We start from the raw sequence: 16,214 nt of genomic DNA on the forward strand, positions 1-16,214 counted from the left end.
CACACGTGACCGATCGGCTCCGTTCCAAAAATACGAAAAGCATCAACCATGAACCGGAGGGCACCCGAGCATAGAAATAGCAAGAAAGAAAGGAAAAAAAGCAAAAAAACCGCACGTAAAATCTAAAAAAACGCAAACGGACAACGAAAAAGGGGGTGCAACACGAGGACTTCCCAGGGGGTCACCCATCCTAGTACTACTCTCGCCCAAGCACGTTTAACTGCGGAGTTCTGATGGGATCCAGTGCATTAGTGCTGGTATGATCGCACCCGAAATACTATCCATGTTTATTGTTTTTATGTGTTACAAGACGCAGAACCTCCTTTGTTTTGGTACGCGGGGCGTGGGACCCACGTGACCGATCGGCTCCGTTCCAAAAATACGAAAAGCATCAACCATGAACCGGAGGGCACCCGAGCATAGAAATAGCAAGAAAGAAAGGAAAAAAAGCAAAAAAAACCGCACGTAAAATCTAAAAAAACGCAAACGGACAACGAAAAAGGGGGGTGCAACACGAGGACTTCCCAGGGGGTCACCCATCCTAGTACTACTCTCGCCCAAGCACGCTTAACTGCGGAGTTCTGATGGGATCCGGTGCATTAGTGCTGGTATGATCGCACCTGAAATACTATCCATGTTTATTGTTTTTATGTGTTACAAGACACAGAACCTCCTTTGTTTTGGTACGCGGGGCGTGGGACCCACGTGACCGATCGGCTCCGTTCCAAAAATACGAAAAGCATCAACCATGAACCGGAGGGCACCCGAGCATAGAAATAGCAAGAAAGAAAGGAAAAAAAGCAAAAAAAACCGCACGTAAAATCTAAAAAAACGCAAACGGACAACGAAAAAGGAGGGTGCAACACGAGGACTTCCCAGGGGGTCACCCATCCTAGTACTACTCTCGCCCAAGCACGCTTAACTGCGGAGTTCTGATGGGATCCGGTGCATTAGTGCTGGTATGATCGCACCCGAAACACTATCCATGTTTATTGTTTTTATGTGTTACAAGACGCAGAACCTCCTTTGTTTTGGTACGCGGGGCGTGGGACCCACGTGACCGATCGGCTCCGTTCCAAAAATACGAAAAGCATCAACCATGAACCGGAGGGCACCCGAGCATAGAAATAGCAAGAAAGAAAGGAAAAAAAGCAAAAAAAACCGCACGTAAAATCTAAAAAAACGCAAACGGACAACGAAAAAGGAGGGTGCAACACGAGGACTTCCCAGGGGGTCACCCATCCTAGTACTACTTTCGCCCAAGCACGCTTAACTGCGGAGTTCTGATGGGATCCGGTGCATTAGTGCATGTATGATCGCACCCGAAATACTATCCATGTTTATTGTTTTTATGTGTTACAAGACGCAGAACCTCCTTTGTTTTGGTACGCGGGGCGTGGGACCCACGTGACCGATCGGCTCCGTTCCAAAAATACGAAAAGCATCAACCATGAACCGGAGGGCACCCGAGCATAGAAATAGCAAGAAAGAAAGGAAAAAAAGCAAAAAAAACCGCACGTAAAATCTAAAAAAACGCAAACGGACAACGAAAAAGGGGGGTGCAACACGAGGACTTCCCAGGGGGTCACCCATCCTAGTACTACTCTCGCCCAAGCACGCTTAACTGCGGAGTTCTGATGGGATCCGGTACATTAGTGCTGGTATGATCGCACCCGAAATACTATCCATGTTTAATGTTTTTATGTGTTACAAGACGCAGAACCTCCTTTGTTTTGGTACGCGGGGCGTGGGACACACGTGACCGATCGGCTCCGTTCCAAAAATACGAAAAGCATCAACCATGAACCGGAGGGCACCCGAGCATAGAAATAGCAAGAAAGAAAGGAAAAAAAGCAAAAAAACCGCACGTAAAATCTAAAAAAACGCAAACGGACAACGAAAAAGGGGGTGCAACACGAGGACTTCCCAGGGGGTCACCCATCCTAGTACTACTCTCGCCCAAGCACGTTTAACTGCGGAGTTCTGATGGGATCCGGTGCATTAGTGCTGGTATGATCGCACCCGAAATACTATCCATGTTTATTGTTTTTATGTGTTACAAGACGCAGAACCTCCTTTGTTTTGGTACGCGGGGCGTGGGACCCACGTGACCGATCGGCTCCGTTCCAAAAATACGAAAAGCATCAACCATGAACCGGAGGGCACCCGAGCATAGAAATAGCAAGAAAGAAAGGAAAAAAAGCAAAAAAAACCGCACGTAAAATCTAAAAAAACGCAAACGGACAACGAAAAAGGGGGGTGCAACACGAGGACTTCCCAGGGGGTCACCCATCCTAGTACTACTCTCGCCCAAGCACGCTTAACTGCGGAGTTCTGATGGGATCCGGTGCATTAGTGCTGGTATGATCGCACCCGAAATACTATCCATGTTTATTGTTTTTATGTGTTACAAGACGCAGAACCTCCTTTGTTTTGGTACGCGGGGCGTGGGACCCACGTGACCGATCGGCTCCGTTCCAAAAATACGAAAAGCATCAACCATGAACCGGAGGGCACCCGAGCATAGAAATAGCAAGAAAGAAAGGAAAAAAAGCAAAAAAAACCGCACGTAAAATCTAAAAAAACGCAAACGGACAACGAAAAAGGAGGGTGCAACACGAGGACTTCCCAGGGGGTCACCCATCCTAGTACTACTCTCGCCCAAGCACGCTTAACTGCGGAGTTCTGATGGGATCCGGTGCATTAGTGCTGGTATGATCGCACCCGAAACACTATCCATGTTTATTGTTTTTATGTGTTACAAGACGCAGAACCTCCTTTGTTTTGGTACGCGGGGCGTGGGACCCACGTGACCGATCGGCTCCGTTCCAAAAATACGAAAAGCATCAACCATGAACCGGAGGGCACCCGAGCATAGAAATAGCAAGAAAGAAAGGAAAAAAAGCAAAAAAAACCGCACGTAAAATCTAAAAAAACGCAAACGGACAACGAAAAAGGAGGGTGCAACACGAGGACTTCCCAGGGGGTCACCCATCCTAGTACTACTTTCGCCCAAGCACGCTTAACTGCGGAGTTCTGATGGGATCCGGTGCATTAGTGCATGTATGATCGCACCCGAAATACTATCCATGTTTATTGTTTTTATGTGTTACAAGACGCAGAACCTCCTTTGTTTTGGTACGCGGGGCGTGGGACCCACGTGACCGATCGGCTCCGTTCCAAAAATACGAAAAGCATCAACCATGAACCGGAGGGCACCCGAGCATAGAAATAGCAAGAAAGAAAGGAAAAAAAGCAAAAAAAACCGCACGTAAAATCTAAAAAAACGCAAACGGACAACGAAAAAGGGGGGTGCAACACGAGGACTTCCCAGGGGGTCACCCATCCTAGTACTACTCTCGCCCAAGCACGCTTAACTGCGGAGTTCTGATGGGATCCGGTACATTAGTGCTGGTATGATCGCACCCGAAATACTATCCATGTTTAATGTTTTTATGTGTTACAAGACGCAGAACCTCCTTTGTTTTGGTACGCGGGGCGTGGGACCCACGTGACCGATCGGCTCCGTTCCAAAAATACGAAAAGCATCAACCATGAACCGGAGGGCACCCGAGCATAGAAATAGCAAGAAAGAAAGGAAAAAAAGCAAAAAAAACCGCACGTAAAATCTAAAAAAACGCAAACGGACAACGAAAAAGGAGGGTGCAACACGAGGACTTCCCAGGGGGTCACCCATCCTAGTACTACTCTCGCCCAAGCACGCTTAACTGCGGAGTTCTGATGGGATCCGGTGCATTAGTGCTGGTATGATCGCACCCGAAATACTATCCATGTTTATTGTTTTTATGTGTTACAAGACGCAGAACCTCCTTTGTTTTGGTACGCGGGGCGTGGGACCCACGTGACCGATCGGCTCCGTTCCAAAAATACGAAAAGCATCAACCATGAACCGGAGGGCACCCGAGCATAGAAATAGCAAGAAAGAAAGGAAAAAAAGCAAAAAAAACCGCACGTAAAATCTAAAAAAACGCAAACGGACAACGAAAAAGGAGGGTGCAACACGAGGACTTCCCAGGGGGTCACCCATCCTAGTACTACTCTCGCCCAAGCACGCTTAACTGCGGAGTTCTGATGGGATCCGGTGCATTAGTGCTGGTATGATCGCACCCGAAATACTATCCATGTTTATTGTTTTTATGTGTTACAAGACGCAGAACCTCCTTTGTTTTGGTACGCGGGGCGTGGGACCCACGTGACCGATCGGCTCCGTTCCAAAAATACGAAAAGCATCAACCATGAACCGGAGGGCACCCGAGCATAGAAATAGCAAGAAAGAAAGGAAAAAAAGCAAAAAAAACCGCACGTAAAATCTAAAAAAACGCAAACGGACAACGAAAAAGGAGGGTGCAACACGAGGACTTCCCAGGGGGTCACCCATCCTAGTACTACTCTCGCCCAAGCACGTTTAACTGCGGAGTTCTGATGGGATCCGGTGCATTAGTGCTGGTATGATCGCACCCGAAATACTATCCATGTTTATTGTTTTTATGTGTTACAAGACGCAGAACCTCCTTTGTTTTGGTACGCGGGGCGTGGGACCCACGTGACCGATCGGCTCCGTACCAAAAATACGAAAAGCATCAACCATGAACCGGAGGGCACCCGAGCATAGAAATAGCAAGAAAGAAAGGAAAAAAAGCAAAAAAACCGCACGTAAAATCTAAAAAAACGCAAACGGACAACGAAAAAGGGGGTGCAACACGAGGACTTCCCAGGGGGTCACCCATCCTAGTACTACTTTCGCCCAAGCACGTTTAACTGCGGAGTTCTGATGGGATCCGGTGCATTAGTGCTGGTATGATCGCACCCGAAATACTATCCATGTTTATTGTTTTTATGTGTTACAAGACGCAGAACCTCCTTTGTTTTGGTACGCGGGGCGTGGGACCCACGTGACCGATCGGCTCCGTTCCAAAAATACGAAAAGCATCAACCATGAACCGGAGGGCACCCGAGCATAGAAATAGCAAGAAAGAAAGGAAAAAAAGCAAAAAAAACCGCACGTAAAATCTAAAAAAACGCAAACGGACAACGAAAAAGGGGGGTGCAACACGAGGACTTCCCAGGGGGTCACCCATCCTAGTACTACTCTCGCCCAAGCACGCTTAACTGCGGAGTTCTGATGGGATCCGGTGCATTAGTGCTGGTATGATCGCACCCGAAATACTATCCATGTTTATTGTTTTTATGTGTTACAAGACGCAGAACCTCCTTTGTTTTGGTACGCGGGGCGTGGGACCCACGTGACCGATCGGCTCCGTTCCAAAAATACGAAAAGCATCAACCATGAACCGGAGGGCACCCGAGCATAGAAATAGCAAGAAAGAAAGGAAAAAAAGCAAAAAAAACCGCACGTAAAATCTAAAAAAACGCAAACGGACAACGAAAAAGGAGGGTGCAACACGAGGACTTCCCAGGGGGTCACCCATCCTAGTACTACTCTCGCCCAAGCACGCTTAACTGCGGAGTTCTGATGGGATCCGGTGCATTAGTGCTGGTATGATCGCACCCGAAACACTATCCATGTTTATTGTTTTTATGTGTTACAAGACGCAGAACCTCCTTTGTTTTGGTACGCGGGGCGTGGGACCCACGTGACCGATCGGCTCCGTTCCAAAAATACGAAAAGCATCAACCATGAACCGGAGGGCACCCGAGCATAGAAATAGCAAGAAAGAAAGGAAAAAAAGCAAAAAAAACCGCACGTAAAATCTAAAAAAACGCAAACGGACAACGAAAAAGGAGGGTGCAACACGAGGACTTCCCAGGGGGTCACCCATCCTAGTACTACTTTCGCCCAAGCACGCTTAACTGCGGAGTTCTGATGGGATCCGGTGCATTAGTGCATGTATGATCGCACCCGAAATACTATCCATGTTTATTGTTTTTATGTGTTACAAGACGCAGAACCTCCTTTGTTTTGGTACGCGGGGCGTGGGACCCACGTGACCGATCGGCTCCGTTCCAAAAATACGAAAAGCATCAACCATGAACCGGAGGGCACCCGAGCATAGAAATAGCAAGAAAGAAAGGAAAAAAAGCAAAAAAAACCGCACGTAAAATCTAAAAAAACGCAAACGGACAACGAAAAAGGGGGGTGCAACACGAGGACTTCCCAGGGGGTCACCCATCCTAGTACTACTCTCGCCCAAGCACGCTTAACTGCGGAGTTCTGATGGGATCCGGTGCATTAGTGCTGGTATGATCGCACCCGAAATACTATCCATGTTTAATGTTTTTATGTGTTACAAGACGCAGAACCTCCTTTGTTTTGGTACGCGGGGCGTGGGACCCACGTGATCGATCGGCTCCGTTCCAAAAATACGAAAAGCATCAACCATGAACCGGAGGGCACCCGAGCATAGAAATAGCAAGAAAGAAAGAAAAAAAGCAAAAAAAACCGCACGTAAAATCTAAAAAAACGCAAACGGACAACGAAAAAGGAGGGTGCAACACGAGGACTTCCCAGGGGGTCACCCATCCTAGTACTACTCTCGCCCAAGCACGCTTAACTGCGGAGTTCTGATGGGATCCGGTGCATTAGTGCTGGTATGATCGCACCCGAAATACTATCCATGTTTATTGTTTTTATGTGTTACAAGACGCAGAACCTCCTTTGTTTTGGTACGCGGGGCGTGGGACCCACGTGACCGATCGGCTCCGTTCCAAAAATACGAAAAGCATCAACCATGAACCGGAGGGCACCCGAGCATAGAAATAGCAAGAAAGAAAGGAAAAAAAGCAAAAAAAACCGCACGTAAAATCTAAAAAAACGCAAACGGACAACGAAAAAGGGGGGTGCAACACGAGGACTTCCCAGGGGGTCACCCATCCTAGTACTACTCTCGCCCAAGCACGCTTAACTGCGGAGTTCTGATGGGATCCGGTGCATTAGTGCTGGTATGATCGCACCCGAAATACTATCCATGTTTAATGTTTTTATGTGTTACAAGACGCAGAACCTCCTTTGTTTTGGTACGCGGGGCGTGGGACCCACGTGACCGATCGGCTCCGTTCCAAAAATACGAAAAGCATCAACCATGAACCGGAGGGCACCCGAGCATAGAAATAGCAAGAAAGAAAGGAAAAAAAGCAAAAAAAACCGCACGTAAAATCTAAAAAAACGCAAACGGACAACGAAAAAGGAGGGTGCAACACGAGGACTTCCCAGGGGGTCACCCATCCTAGTACTACTTTCGCCCAAGCACGCTTAACTGCGGAGTTCTGATGGGATCCGGTTCATTAGTGCATGTATGATCGCACCCGAAATACTATCCATGTTTATTGTTTTTATGTGTTACAAGACGCAGAACCTCCTTTGTTTTGGTACGCGGGGCGTGGGACCCACGTGACCGATCGGCTCCGTTCCAAAAATACGAAAAGCATCAACCATGAACCGGAGGGCACCCGAGCATAGAAATAGCAAGAAAGAAAGGAAAAAAAAGCAAAAAAAACGTCACGTAAAATCTAAAAAAACGCAAACGGACAACGAAAAAGGGGATGCAACACGAGGACTTCCCAGGGGGTCACCCATCCTAGTACTACTCTCGCCCAAGCACGTTTAACTGCGGAGTTCTGATGGGATCCGGTGCATTAGTGCTGGTATGATCGCACCCGAAATACTATCCATGTTTATTGTTTTTATGTGTTACAAGACGCAGAACCTCCTTTGTTTTGGTACGCGGGGCGTGGGACCCACGTGACCGATCGGCTCCGTTCCAAAAATACGAAAAGCATCAACCATGAACCGGAGGGCACCCGAGCATAGAAATAGCAAGAAAGAAAGGAAAAAAAGCAAAAAAAACCGCACGTAAAATCTAAAAAAACGCAAACGGACAACGAAAAAGGGGGGTGCAACACGAGGACTTCCCAGGGGGTCACCCATCCTAGTACTACTCTCGCCCAAGCACGCTTAACTGCGGAGTTCTGATGGGATCCGGTGCATTAGTGCTGGTATGATCGCACCCGAAATACTATCCATGTTTAATGTTTTTATGTGTTACAAGACGCAGAACCTCCTTTGTTTTGGTACGCGGGGCGTGGGACCCACGTGACCGATCGGCTCCGTTCCAAAAATACGAAAAGCATCAACCATGAACCGGAGGGCACCCGAGCATAGAAATAGCAAGAAAGAAAGGAAAAAAAGCAAAAAAAACCGCACGTAAAATCTAAAAAAACGCAAACGGACAACGAAAAAGGAGGGTGCAACACGAGGACTTCCCAGGGGGTCACCCATCCTAGTACTACTCTCGCCCAAGCACGCTTAACTGCGGAGTTCTGATGGGATCCGGTGCATTAGTGCTGGTATGATCGCACCCGAAATACTATCCATGTTTATTGTTTTTATGTGTTACAAGACGCAGAACCTCCTTTGTTTTGGTACGCGGGGCGTGGGACCCACGTGACCGATCGGCTCCGTTCCAAAAATACGAAAAGCATCAACCATGAACCGGAGGGCACCCGAGCATAGAAATAGCAAGAAAGAAAGGAAAAAAAGCAAAAAAAACCGCACGTAAAATCTAAAAAAACGCAAACGGACAACGAAAAAGGGGGGTGCAACACGAGGACTTCCCAAGGGGTCACCCATCCTAGTACTACTCTCGCCCAAGCACGCTTAACTGCGGAGTTCTGATGGGATCCGGTGCATTAGTGCTGGTATGATCGCACCCGAAATACTATCCATGTTTAATGTTTTTATGTGTTACAAGACGCAGAACCTCCTTTGTTTTGGTACGCGGGGCGTGGGACCCACGTGACCGATCGGCTCCGTTCCAAAAATACGAAAAGCATCAACCATGAACCGGAGGGCACCCGAGCATAGAAATAGCAAGAAAGAAAGGAAAAAAAGCAAAAAAAACCGCACGTAAAATCTAAAAAAACGCAAACGGACAACGAAAAAGGAGGGTGCAACACGAGGACTTCCCAGGGGGTCACCCATCCTAGTACTACTTTCGCCCAGGCACGCTTAACTGCGGAGTTCTGATGGGATCCGGTGCATTAGTGCATGTATGATCGCACCCGAAATACTATCCATGTTTATTGTTTTTATGTGTTACAAGACGCAGAACCTCCTTTGTTTTGGTACGCGGGGCGTGGGACCCACGTGACCGATCGGCTCCGTTCCAAAAATACGAAAAGCATCAACCATGAACCGGAGGGCACCCGAGCATAGAAATAGCAAGAAAGAAAGGAAAAAAAAGCAAAAAAAACGTCACGTAAAATCTAAAAAAACGCAAACGGACAACGAAAAAGGGGATGCAACACGAGGACTTCCCAGGGGGTCACCCATCCTAGTACTACTCTCGCCCAAGCACGTTTAACTGCGGAGTTCTGATGGGATCCGGTGCATTAGTGCTGGTATGATCGCACCCGAAATACTATCCATGTTTATTGTTTTTATGTGTTACAAGACGCAGAACCTCCTTTGTTTTGGTACGCGGGGCGTGGGACCCACGTGACCGATCGGCTCCGTTCCAAAAATACGAAAAGCATCAACCATGAACCGGAGGGCACCCCAGCATAGAAATAGCAAGAAAGAAAGGAAAAAAAGCAAAAAAAACCGCACGTAAAATCTAAAAAAAGGCAAACGGACAACGAAAAAGGGGGGTGCAACACGAGGACTTCACAGGGGGTCACCCATCCTAGTACTACTCTCGCCCAAGCACGCTTAACTGCGGAGTTCTGATGGGATCCGGTGCATTAGTGCTGGTATGATCGCACCCGAAATACTATCCATGTTTAATGTTTTTATGTGTTACAAGACGCAGAACCTCCTTTGTTTTGGTACGCGGGGCGTGGGACCCACGTGACCGATCGGCTCCGTTCCAAAAATACGAAAAGCATCAACCATGAACCGGAGGGCACCCGAGCATAGAAATAGCAAGAAAGAAAGGAAAAAAAGCAAAAAAAACCGCACGTAAAATCTAAAAAAACGCAAACGGACAACGAAAAAGGAGGGTGCAACACGAGGACTTCCCAGGGGGTCACCCATCCTAGTACTACTCTCGCCCAAGCACGCTTAACTGCGGAGTTCTGATGGGATCCGGTGCATTAGTGCTGGTATGATCGCACCCGAAATACTATCCATGTTTATTGTTTTTATGTGTTACAAGACGCAGAACCTCCTTTGTTTTGGTACGCGGGGCGTGGGACCCACGTGACCGATCGGCTCCGTTCCAAAAATACGAAAAGCATCAACCATGAACCGGAGGGCACCCGAGCATAGAAATAGCAAGAAAGAAAGGAAAAAAAGCAAAAAAAACCGCACGTAAAATCTAAAAAAACGCAAACGGACAACGAAAAAGGAGGGTGCAACACGAGGACTTCCCAGGGGGTCACCCATCCTAGTACTACTCTCGCCCAAGCACGTTTAACTGCGGAGTTCTGATGGGATCCGGTGCATTAGTGCTGGTATGATCGCACCCGAAATACTATCCATGTTTATTGTTTTTATGTGTTACAAGACGCAGAACCTCCTTTGTTTTGGTACGCGGGGCGTGGGACCCACGTGACCGATCGGCTCCGTACCAAAAATACGAAAAGCATCAACCATGAACCGGAGGGCACCCGAGCATAGAAATAGCAAGAAAGAAAGGAAAAAAAGCAAAAAAACCGCACGTAAAATCTAAAAAAACGCAAACGGACAACGAAAAAGGGGGTGCAACACGAGGACTTCCCAGGGGGTCACCCATCCTAGTACTACTCTCGCCCAAGCACGTTTAACTGCGGAGTTCTGATGGGATCCGGTGCATTAGTGCTGGTATGATCGCACCCGAAATACTATCCATGTTTATTGTTTTTATGTGTTACAAGACGCAGAACCTCCTTTGTTTTGGTACGCGGGGCGTGGGACCCACGTGACCGATCGGCTCCGTTCCAAAAATACGAAAAGCATCAACCATGAACCGGAGGGCACCCGAGCATAGAAATAGCAAGAAAGAAAGGAAAAAAAGCAAAAAAAACCGCACGTAAAATCTAAAAAAACGCAAACGGACAACGAAAAAGGGGGGTGCAACACGAGGACTTCCCAGGGGGTCACCCATCCTAGTACTACTCTCGCCCAAGCACGCTTAACTGCGGAGTTCTGATGGGATCCGGTGCATTAGTGCTGGTATGATCGCACCCGAAATACTATCCATGTTTATTGTTTTTATGTGTTACAAGACGCAGAACCTCCTTTGTTTTGGTACGCGGGGCGTGGGACCCACGTGACCGATCGGCTCCGTTCCAAAAATACGAAAAGCATCAACCATGAACCGGAGGGCACCCGAGCATAGAAATAGCAAGAAAGAAAGGAAAAAAAGCAAAAAAAACCGCACGTAAAATCTAAAAAAACGCAAACGGACAACGAAAAAGGAGGGTGCAACACGAGGACTTCCCAGGGGGTCACCCATCCTAGTACTACTCTCGCCCAAGCACGCTTAACTGCGGAGTTCTGATGGGATCCGGTGCATTAGTGCTGGTATGATCGCACCCGAAACACTATCCATGTTTATTGTTTTTATGTGTTACAAGACGCAGAACCTCCTTTGTTTTGGTACGCGGGGCGTGGGACCCACGTGACCGATCGGCTCCGTACCAAAAATACGAAAAGCATCAACCATGAACCGGAGGGCACCCGAGCATAGAAATAGCAAGAAAGAAAGGAAAAAAAGCAAAAAAACCGCACGTAAAATCTAAAAAAACGCAAACGGACAACGAAAAAGGGGGTGCAACACGAGGACTTCCCAGGGGGTCACCCATCCTAGTACTACTCTCGCCCAAGCACGTTTAACTGCGGAGTTCTGATGGGATCCGGTGCATTAGTGCTGGTATGATCGCACCCGAAATACTATCCATGTTTATTGTTTTTATGTGTTACAAGACGCAGAACCTCCTTTGTTTTGGTACGCGGGGCGTGGGACCCACGTGACCGATCGGCTCCGTTCCAAAAATACGAAAAGCATCAACCATGAACCGGAGGGCACCCGAGCATAGAAATAGCAAGAAAGAAAGGAAAAAAAGCAAAAAAAACCGCACGTAAAATCTAAAAAAACGCAAACGGACAACGAAAAAGGGGGGTGCAACACGAGGACTTCCCAGGGGGTCACCCATCCTAGTACTACTCTCGCCCAAGCACGCTTAACTGCGGAGTTCTGATGGGATCCGGTGCATTAGTGCTGGTATGATCGCACCCGAAATACTATCCATGTTTATTGTTTTTATGTGTTACAAGACGCAGAACCTCCTTTGTTTTGGTACGCGGGGCGTGGGACCCACGTGACCGATCGGCTCCGTTCCAAAAATACGAAAAGCATCAACCATGAACCGGAGGGCACCCGAGCATAGAAATAGCAAGAAAGAAAGGAAAAAAAGCAAAAAAAACCGCACGTAAAATCTAAAAAAACGCAAACGGACAACGAAAAAGGAGGGTGCAACACGAGGACTTCCCAGGGGGTCACCCATCCTAGTACTACTCTCGCCCAAGCACGCTTAACTGCGGAGTTCTGATGGGATCCGGTGCATTAGTGCTGGTATGATCGCACCCGAAACACTATCCATGTTTATTGTTTTTATGTGTTACAAGACGCAGAACCTCCTTTGTTTTGGTACGCGGGGCGTGGGACCCACGTGACCGATCGGCTCCGTTCCAAAAATACGAAAAGCATCAACCATGAACCGGAGGGCACCCGAGCATAGAAATAGCAAGAAAGAAAGGAAAAAAAGCAAAAAAAACCGCACGTAAAATCTAAAAAAACGCAAACGGACAACGAAAAAGGAGGGTGCAACACGAGGACTTCCCAGGGGGTCACCCATCCTAGTACTACTTTCGCCCAAGCACGCTTAACTGCGGAGTTCTGATGGGATCCGGTGCATTAGTGCATGTATGATCGCACCCGAAATACTATCCATGTTTATTGTTTTTATGTGTTACAAGACGCAGAACCTCCTTTGTTTTGGTACGCGGGGCGTGGGACCCACGTGACCGATCGGCTCCGTTCCAAAAATACGAAAAGCATCAACCATGAACCGGAGGGCACCCGAGCATAGAAATAGCAAGAAAGAAAGGAAAAAAAGCAAAAAAAACCGCACGTAAAATCTAAAAAAACGCAAACGGACAACGAAAAAGGGGGGTGCAACACGAGGACTTCCCAGGGGGTCACCCATCCTAGTACTACTCTCGCCCAAGCACGCTTAACTGCGGAGTTCTGATGGGATCCGGTGCATTAGTGCTGGTATGATCGCACCCGAAATACTATCCATGTTTAATGTTTTTATGTGTTACAAGACGCAGAACCTCCTTTGTTTTGGTACGCGGGGCGTGGGACCCACGTGACCGATCGGCTCCGTTCCAAAAATACGAAAAGCATCAACCATGAACCGGAGGGCACCCGAGCATAGAAATAGCAAGAAAGAAAGGAAAAAAAGCAAAAAAAACCGCACGTAAAATCTAAAAAAACGCAAACGGACAACGAAAAAGGAGGGTGCAACACGAGGACTTCCCAGGGGGTCACCCATCCTAATACTACTCTCACCCAAGCACGCTTAACTGCGGAGTTCTGATGGGATCCGGTACATTAGTGCTGGTATGATCGCACCCGAAATACTATCCATGTTTATTGTTTTTATGTGTTACAAGACGCAGAACCTCCTTTGTTTTGGTACGCGGGGCGTGGGACCCACGTGACCGATCGGCTCCGTTCCAAAAATACGAAAAGCATCAACCATGAACCGGAGGGCACCCGAGCATAGAAATAGCAAGAAAGAAAGGAAAAAAAGCAAAAAAAACGTCACGTAAAATCTAAAAAAACGCAAACGGACAACGAAAAAGGAGGGTGCAACACGAGGACTTCCCAGGGGGTCACCCATCCTAGTACTACTTTCGCCCAAGCACGCTTAACTGCAGAGTTCTGATGGGATCCGGTGCATTAGTGCATGTATGATCGCACCCGAAATACTATCCATGTTTATTGTTTTTATGTGTTACAAGACGCAGAACCTCCTTTGTTTTGGTACGCGGGGCGTGGGACCCACGTGACCGATCGGCTCCGTTCCAAAAATACGAAAAGCATCAACCATGAACCGGAGGGCACCCGAGCATAGAAATAGCAAGAAAGAAAGGAAAAAAAAGCAAAAAAAACGTCACGTAAACTCTAAAAAAACGCAAACGGACAACGAAAAAGGGGATGCAACACGAGGACTTCCCAGGGGGTCACCCATCCTAGTACTACTCTCGCCCAAGCACGTTTAACTGCGGAGTTCTGATGGGATCCGGTGCATTAGTGCTGGTATGATCGCACCCGAAATACTATCCATGTTTATTGTTTTTATGTGTTACAAGACGCAGAACCTCCTTTGTTTTGGTACGCGGGGCGTGGGACCCACGTGACCGATCGGCTCCGTTCCAAAAATACGAAAAGCATCAACCATGAACCGGAGGGCACCCGAGCATAGAAATAGCAAGAAAGAAAGGAAAAAAAGCAAAAAAAACCGCACGTAAAATCTAAAAAAACGCAAACGGACAACGAAAAAGGGGGGTGCAACACGAGGACTTCCCAGGGGGTCACCCATCCTAGTACTACTCTCGCCCAAGCACGCTTAACTGCGGAGTTCTGATGGGATCCGGTGCATTAGTGCTGGTATGATCGCACCCGAAATACTATCCATGTTTAATGTTTTTATGTGTTACAAGACGCAGAACCTCCTTTGTTTTGGTACGCGGGGCGTGGGACCCACGTGACCGATCGGCTCCGTTCCAAAAATACGAAAAGCATCAACCATGAACCGGAGGGCACCCGAGCATAGAAATAGCAAGAAAGAAAGGAAAAAAAGCAAAAAAAACCGCACGTAAAATCTAAAAAAACGCAAACGGACAACGAAAAAGGAGGGTGCAACACGAGGACTTCCCAGGGGGTCACCCATCCTAGTACTACTCTCGCCCAAGCACGCTTAACTGCGGAGTTCTGATGGGATCCGGTGCATTAGTGCTGGTATGATCGCACCCGAAACACTATCCATGTTTATTGTTTTTATGTGTTACAAGACGCAGAACCTCCTTTGTTTTGGTACGCGGGGCGTGGGACCCACGTGACCGATCGGCTCCGTACCAAAAATACGAAAAGCATCAACCATGAACCGGAGGGCACCCGAGCATAGAAATAGCAAGAAAGAAAGGAAAAAAAGCAAAAAAAACCGCACGTAAAATCTAAAAAAACGCAAACGGACAACGAAAAAGGGGGTGCAACACGAGGACTTCCCAGGGGGTCACCCATCCTAGTACTACTCTCGCCCAAGCACGTTTAACTGCGGAGTTCTGATGGGATCCGGTGCATTAGTGCTGGTATGATCGCACCCGAAATACTATCCATGTTTATTGTTTTTATGTGTTACAAGACGCAGAACCTCCTTTGTTTTGGTACGCGGGGCGTGGGACCCACGTGACCGATCGGCTCCGTTCCAAAAATACGAAAAGCATCAACCATGAACCGGAGGGCACCCGAGCATAGAAATAGCAAGAAAGAAAGGAAAAAAAGCAAAAAAAACCGCACGTAAAATCTAAAAAAACGCAAACGGACAACGAAAAAGGGGGGTGCAACACGAGGACTTCCCAGGGGGTCACCCATCCTAGTACTACTCTCGCCCAAGCACGCTTAACTGCGGAGTTCTGATGGGATCCGGTGCATTAGTGCTGGTATGATCGCACCCGAAATACTATCCATGTTTATTGTTTTTATGTGTTACAAGACGCAGAACCTCCTTTGTTTTGGTACGCGGGGCGTGGGACCCACGTGACCGATCGGCTCCGTTCCAAAAATACGAAAAGCATCAACCATGAACCGGAGGGCACCCGAGCATAGAAATAGCAAGAAAGAAAGGAAAAAAAGCAAAAAAAACCGCACGTAAAATCTAAAAAAACGCAAACGGACAACGAAAAAGGAGGGTGCAACACGAGGACTTCCCAGGGGGTCACCCATCCTAGTACTACTCTCGCCCAAGCACGCTTAACTGCGGAGTTCTGATGGGATCCGGTGCATTAGTGCTGGTATGATCGCACCCGAAATACTATCCATGTTTATTGTTTTTATGTGTTACAAGACGCAGAACCTCCTTTGTTTTGGTACGCGGGGCGTGGGACCCACGTGACCGATCGGCTCCGTTCCAAAAATACGAAAAGCATCAACCATGAACCGGAGGGCACCCGAGCATAGAAATAG

The 16,214-nt window shown here is 47.8% G+C and overlaps 46 non-coding genes across 46 annotated transcripts; all 46 read right to left on the minus strand.

Moving 5' to 3' along the window:
• Positions 1-152: 152 nt before the first annotated feature.
• LOC145084408 (5S ribosomal RNA) lies at positions 153-271 on the minus strand. Its single transcript, XR_013698852.1, has one exon. It is a non-coding gene; the product is annotated as a 5S ribosomal RNA (ribosomal RNA).
• A 232-nt stretch (positions 272-503) lies between these two features.
• Positions 504-622, minus strand: LOC145083655 (5S ribosomal RNA). The gene has a single exon (XR_013698122.1). It is a non-coding gene; the product is annotated as a 5S ribosomal RNA (ribosomal RNA).
• Positions 623-854: 232 nt separating this feature from the next.
• LOC145082960 (5S ribosomal RNA) lies at positions 855-973 on the minus strand. The gene has a single exon (XR_013697457.1). It is a non-coding gene; the product is annotated as a 5S ribosomal RNA (ribosomal RNA).
• A 232-nt stretch (positions 974-1,205) lies between these two features.
• LOC145085587 (5S ribosomal RNA) lies at positions 1,206-1,324 on the minus strand. The gene has a single exon (XR_013699981.1). It is a non-coding gene; the product is annotated as a 5S ribosomal RNA (ribosomal RNA).
• A 232-nt stretch (positions 1,325-1,556) lies between these two features.
• On the minus strand, positions 1,557-1,675 carry LOC145083304 (5S ribosomal RNA). The gene has a single exon (XR_013697780.1). It is a non-coding gene; the product is annotated as a 5S ribosomal RNA (ribosomal RNA).
• Positions 1,676-1,905: 230 nt separating this feature from the next.
• On the minus strand, positions 1,906-2,024 carry LOC145083238 (5S ribosomal RNA). The gene has a single exon (XR_013697718.1). It is a non-coding gene; the product is annotated as a 5S ribosomal RNA (ribosomal RNA).
• A 232-nt stretch (positions 2,025-2,256) lies between these two features.
• On the minus strand, positions 2,257-2,375 carry LOC145080889 (5S ribosomal RNA). The gene has a single exon (XR_013695462.1). It is a non-coding gene; the product is annotated as a 5S ribosomal RNA (ribosomal RNA).
• Positions 2,376-2,607: 232 nt separating this feature from the next.
• On the minus strand, positions 2,608-2,726 carry LOC145082961 (5S ribosomal RNA). The gene has a single exon (XR_013697458.1). It is a non-coding gene; the product is annotated as a 5S ribosomal RNA (ribosomal RNA).
• Positions 2,727-2,958: 232 nt separating this feature from the next.
• Positions 2,959-3,077, minus strand: LOC145085588 (5S ribosomal RNA). The gene has a single exon (XR_013699982.1). It is a non-coding gene; the product is annotated as a 5S ribosomal RNA (ribosomal RNA).
• A 232-nt stretch (positions 3,078-3,309) lies between these two features.
• On the minus strand, positions 3,310-3,428 carry LOC145083305 (5S ribosomal RNA). The gene has a single exon (XR_013697781.1). It is a non-coding gene; the product is annotated as a 5S ribosomal RNA (ribosomal RNA).
• Positions 3,429-3,660: 232 nt separating this feature from the next.
• On the minus strand, positions 3,661-3,779 carry LOC145082962 (5S ribosomal RNA). Its single transcript, XR_013697459.1, has one exon. It is a non-coding gene; the product is annotated as a 5S ribosomal RNA (ribosomal RNA).
• Positions 3,780-4,011: 232 nt separating this feature from the next.
• On the minus strand, positions 4,012-4,130 carry LOC145082963 (5S ribosomal RNA). The gene has a single exon (XR_013697460.1). It is a non-coding gene; the product is annotated as a 5S ribosomal RNA (ribosomal RNA).
• A 232-nt stretch (positions 4,131-4,362) lies between these two features.
• Positions 4,363-4,481, minus strand: LOC145083321 (5S ribosomal RNA). The gene has a single exon (XR_013697796.1). It is a non-coding gene; the product is annotated as a 5S ribosomal RNA (ribosomal RNA).
• A 230-nt stretch (positions 4,482-4,711) lies between these two features.
• LOC145084821 (5S ribosomal RNA) lies at positions 4,712-4,830 on the minus strand. Its single transcript, XR_013699249.1, has one exon. It is a non-coding gene; the product is annotated as a 5S ribosomal RNA (ribosomal RNA).
• A 232-nt stretch (positions 4,831-5,062) lies between these two features.
• LOC145080890 (5S ribosomal RNA) lies at positions 5,063-5,181 on the minus strand. Its single transcript, XR_013695463.1, has one exon. It is a non-coding gene; the product is annotated as a 5S ribosomal RNA (ribosomal RNA).
• Positions 5,182-5,413: 232 nt separating this feature from the next.
• Positions 5,414-5,532, minus strand: LOC145082964 (5S ribosomal RNA). Its single transcript, XR_013697461.1, has one exon. It is a non-coding gene; the product is annotated as a 5S ribosomal RNA (ribosomal RNA).
• A 232-nt stretch (positions 5,533-5,764) lies between these two features.
• LOC145085589 (5S ribosomal RNA) lies at positions 5,765-5,883 on the minus strand. The gene has a single exon (XR_013699983.1). It is a non-coding gene; the product is annotated as a 5S ribosomal RNA (ribosomal RNA).
• A 232-nt stretch (positions 5,884-6,115) lies between these two features.
• On the minus strand, positions 6,116-6,234 carry LOC145080891 (5S ribosomal RNA). The gene has a single exon (XR_013695464.1). It is a non-coding gene; the product is annotated as a 5S ribosomal RNA (ribosomal RNA).
• A 231-nt stretch (positions 6,235-6,465) lies between these two features.
• Positions 6,466-6,584, minus strand: LOC145082965 (5S ribosomal RNA). Its single transcript, XR_013697462.1, has one exon. It is a non-coding gene; the product is annotated as a 5S ribosomal RNA (ribosomal RNA).
• A 232-nt stretch (positions 6,585-6,816) lies between these two features.
• LOC145080892 (5S ribosomal RNA) lies at positions 6,817-6,935 on the minus strand. The gene has a single exon (XR_013695465.1). It is a non-coding gene; the product is annotated as a 5S ribosomal RNA (ribosomal RNA).
• Positions 6,936-7,167: 232 nt separating this feature from the next.
• LOC145074396 (5S ribosomal RNA) lies at positions 7,168-7,286 on the minus strand. The gene has a single exon (XR_013691830.1). It is a non-coding gene; the product is annotated as a 5S ribosomal RNA (ribosomal RNA).
• Positions 7,287-7,518: 232 nt separating this feature from the next.
• On the minus strand, positions 7,519-7,637 carry LOC145083799 (5S ribosomal RNA). Its single transcript, XR_013698259.1, has one exon. It is a non-coding gene; the product is annotated as a 5S ribosomal RNA (ribosomal RNA).
• Positions 7,638-7,869: 232 nt separating this feature from the next.
• Positions 7,870-7,988, minus strand: LOC145080893 (5S ribosomal RNA). The gene has a single exon (XR_013695466.1). It is a non-coding gene; the product is annotated as a 5S ribosomal RNA (ribosomal RNA).
• A 232-nt stretch (positions 7,989-8,220) lies between these two features.
• On the minus strand, positions 8,221-8,339 carry LOC145082966 (5S ribosomal RNA). The gene has a single exon (XR_013697463.1). It is a non-coding gene; the product is annotated as a 5S ribosomal RNA (ribosomal RNA).
• A 232-nt stretch (positions 8,340-8,571) lies between these two features.
• Positions 8,572-8,690, minus strand: LOC145083085 (5S ribosomal RNA). Its single transcript, XR_013697574.1, has one exon. It is a non-coding gene; the product is annotated as a 5S ribosomal RNA (ribosomal RNA).
• Positions 8,691-8,922: 232 nt separating this feature from the next.
• Positions 8,923-9,041, minus strand: LOC145085677 (5S ribosomal RNA). Its single transcript, XR_013700068.1, has one exon. It is a non-coding gene; the product is annotated as a 5S ribosomal RNA (ribosomal RNA).
• Positions 9,042-9,273: 232 nt separating this feature from the next.
• Positions 9,274-9,392, minus strand: LOC145083800 (5S ribosomal RNA). Its single transcript, XR_013698260.1, has one exon. It is a non-coding gene; the product is annotated as a 5S ribosomal RNA (ribosomal RNA).
• A 232-nt stretch (positions 9,393-9,624) lies between these two features.
• Positions 9,625-9,743, minus strand: LOC145083342 (5S ribosomal RNA). The gene has a single exon (XR_013697816.1). It is a non-coding gene; the product is annotated as a 5S ribosomal RNA (ribosomal RNA).
• A 232-nt stretch (positions 9,744-9,975) lies between these two features.
• LOC145082969 (5S ribosomal RNA) lies at positions 9,976-10,094 on the minus strand. The gene has a single exon (XR_013697465.1). It is a non-coding gene; the product is annotated as a 5S ribosomal RNA (ribosomal RNA).
• A 232-nt stretch (positions 10,095-10,326) lies between these two features.
• Positions 10,327-10,445, minus strand: LOC145083322 (5S ribosomal RNA). The gene has a single exon (XR_013697797.1). It is a non-coding gene; the product is annotated as a 5S ribosomal RNA (ribosomal RNA).
• A 230-nt stretch (positions 10,446-10,675) lies between these two features.
• On the minus strand, positions 10,676-10,794 carry LOC145083239 (5S ribosomal RNA). The gene has a single exon (XR_013697719.1). It is a non-coding gene; the product is annotated as a 5S ribosomal RNA (ribosomal RNA).
• A 232-nt stretch (positions 10,795-11,026) lies between these two features.
• LOC145080894 (5S ribosomal RNA) lies at positions 11,027-11,145 on the minus strand. Its single transcript, XR_013695467.1, has one exon. It is a non-coding gene; the product is annotated as a 5S ribosomal RNA (ribosomal RNA).
• Positions 11,146-11,377: 232 nt separating this feature from the next.
• Positions 11,378-11,496, minus strand: LOC145082970 (5S ribosomal RNA). The gene has a single exon (XR_013697466.1). It is a non-coding gene; the product is annotated as a 5S ribosomal RNA (ribosomal RNA).
• Positions 11,497-11,726: 230 nt separating this feature from the next.
• On the minus strand, positions 11,727-11,845 carry LOC145083242 (5S ribosomal RNA). The gene has a single exon (XR_013697721.1). It is a non-coding gene; the product is annotated as a 5S ribosomal RNA (ribosomal RNA).
• Positions 11,846-12,077: 232 nt separating this feature from the next.
• Positions 12,078-12,196, minus strand: LOC145080895 (5S ribosomal RNA). The gene has a single exon (XR_013695468.1). It is a non-coding gene; the product is annotated as a 5S ribosomal RNA (ribosomal RNA).
• Positions 12,197-12,428: 232 nt separating this feature from the next.
• On the minus strand, positions 12,429-12,547 carry LOC145082971 (5S ribosomal RNA). The gene has a single exon (XR_013697467.1). It is a non-coding gene; the product is annotated as a 5S ribosomal RNA (ribosomal RNA).
• Positions 12,548-12,779: 232 nt separating this feature from the next.
• On the minus strand, positions 12,780-12,898 carry LOC145085590 (5S ribosomal RNA). Its single transcript, XR_013699984.1, has one exon. It is a non-coding gene; the product is annotated as a 5S ribosomal RNA (ribosomal RNA).
• A 232-nt stretch (positions 12,899-13,130) lies between these two features.
• On the minus strand, positions 13,131-13,249 carry LOC145080897 (5S ribosomal RNA). The gene has a single exon (XR_013695470.1). It is a non-coding gene; the product is annotated as a 5S ribosomal RNA (ribosomal RNA).
• A 232-nt stretch (positions 13,250-13,481) lies between these two features.
• LOC145085331 (5S ribosomal RNA) lies at positions 13,482-13,600 on the minus strand. Its single transcript, XR_013699734.1, has one exon. It is a non-coding gene; the product is annotated as a 5S ribosomal RNA (ribosomal RNA).
• Positions 13,601-13,832: 232 nt separating this feature from the next.
• LOC145073481 (5S ribosomal RNA) lies at positions 13,833-13,951 on the minus strand. The gene has a single exon (XR_013691392.1). It is a non-coding gene; the product is annotated as a 5S ribosomal RNA (ribosomal RNA).
• A 232-nt stretch (positions 13,952-14,183) lies between these two features.
• On the minus strand, positions 14,184-14,302 carry LOC145083801 (5S ribosomal RNA). Its single transcript, XR_013698261.1, has one exon. It is a non-coding gene; the product is annotated as a 5S ribosomal RNA (ribosomal RNA).
• A 232-nt stretch (positions 14,303-14,534) lies between these two features.
• LOC145080898 (5S ribosomal RNA) lies at positions 14,535-14,653 on the minus strand. Its single transcript, XR_013695471.1, has one exon. It is a non-coding gene; the product is annotated as a 5S ribosomal RNA (ribosomal RNA).
• A 232-nt stretch (positions 14,654-14,885) lies between these two features.
• LOC145082972 (5S ribosomal RNA) lies at positions 14,886-15,004 on the minus strand. Its single transcript, XR_013697468.1, has one exon. It is a non-coding gene; the product is annotated as a 5S ribosomal RNA (ribosomal RNA).
• A 231-nt stretch (positions 15,005-15,235) lies between these two features.
• LOC145083243 (5S ribosomal RNA) lies at positions 15,236-15,354 on the minus strand. Its single transcript, XR_013697722.1, has one exon. It is a non-coding gene; the product is annotated as a 5S ribosomal RNA (ribosomal RNA).
• A 232-nt stretch (positions 15,355-15,586) lies between these two features.
• On the minus strand, positions 15,587-15,705 carry LOC145080900 (5S ribosomal RNA). The gene has a single exon (XR_013695472.1). It is a non-coding gene; the product is annotated as a 5S ribosomal RNA (ribosomal RNA).
• Positions 15,706-15,937: 232 nt separating this feature from the next.
• LOC145082973 (5S ribosomal RNA) lies at positions 15,938-16,056 on the minus strand. Its single transcript, XR_013697469.1, has one exon. It is a non-coding gene; the product is annotated as a 5S ribosomal RNA (ribosomal RNA).
• Between the last annotated feature and the right edge of the window lie 158 nt (positions 16,057-16,214).

The sequence above is a fragment of the Lactuca serriola genome, chromosome 1 (genome assembly GCF_051521515.1).
Source record: "Lactuca serriola cultivar US96UC23 chromosome 1, Lser_US96UC23_V15, whole genome shotgun sequence".
NCBI lineage: Eukaryota > Viridiplantae > Streptophyta > Magnoliopsida > Asterales > Asteraceae > Lactuca > Lactuca serriola.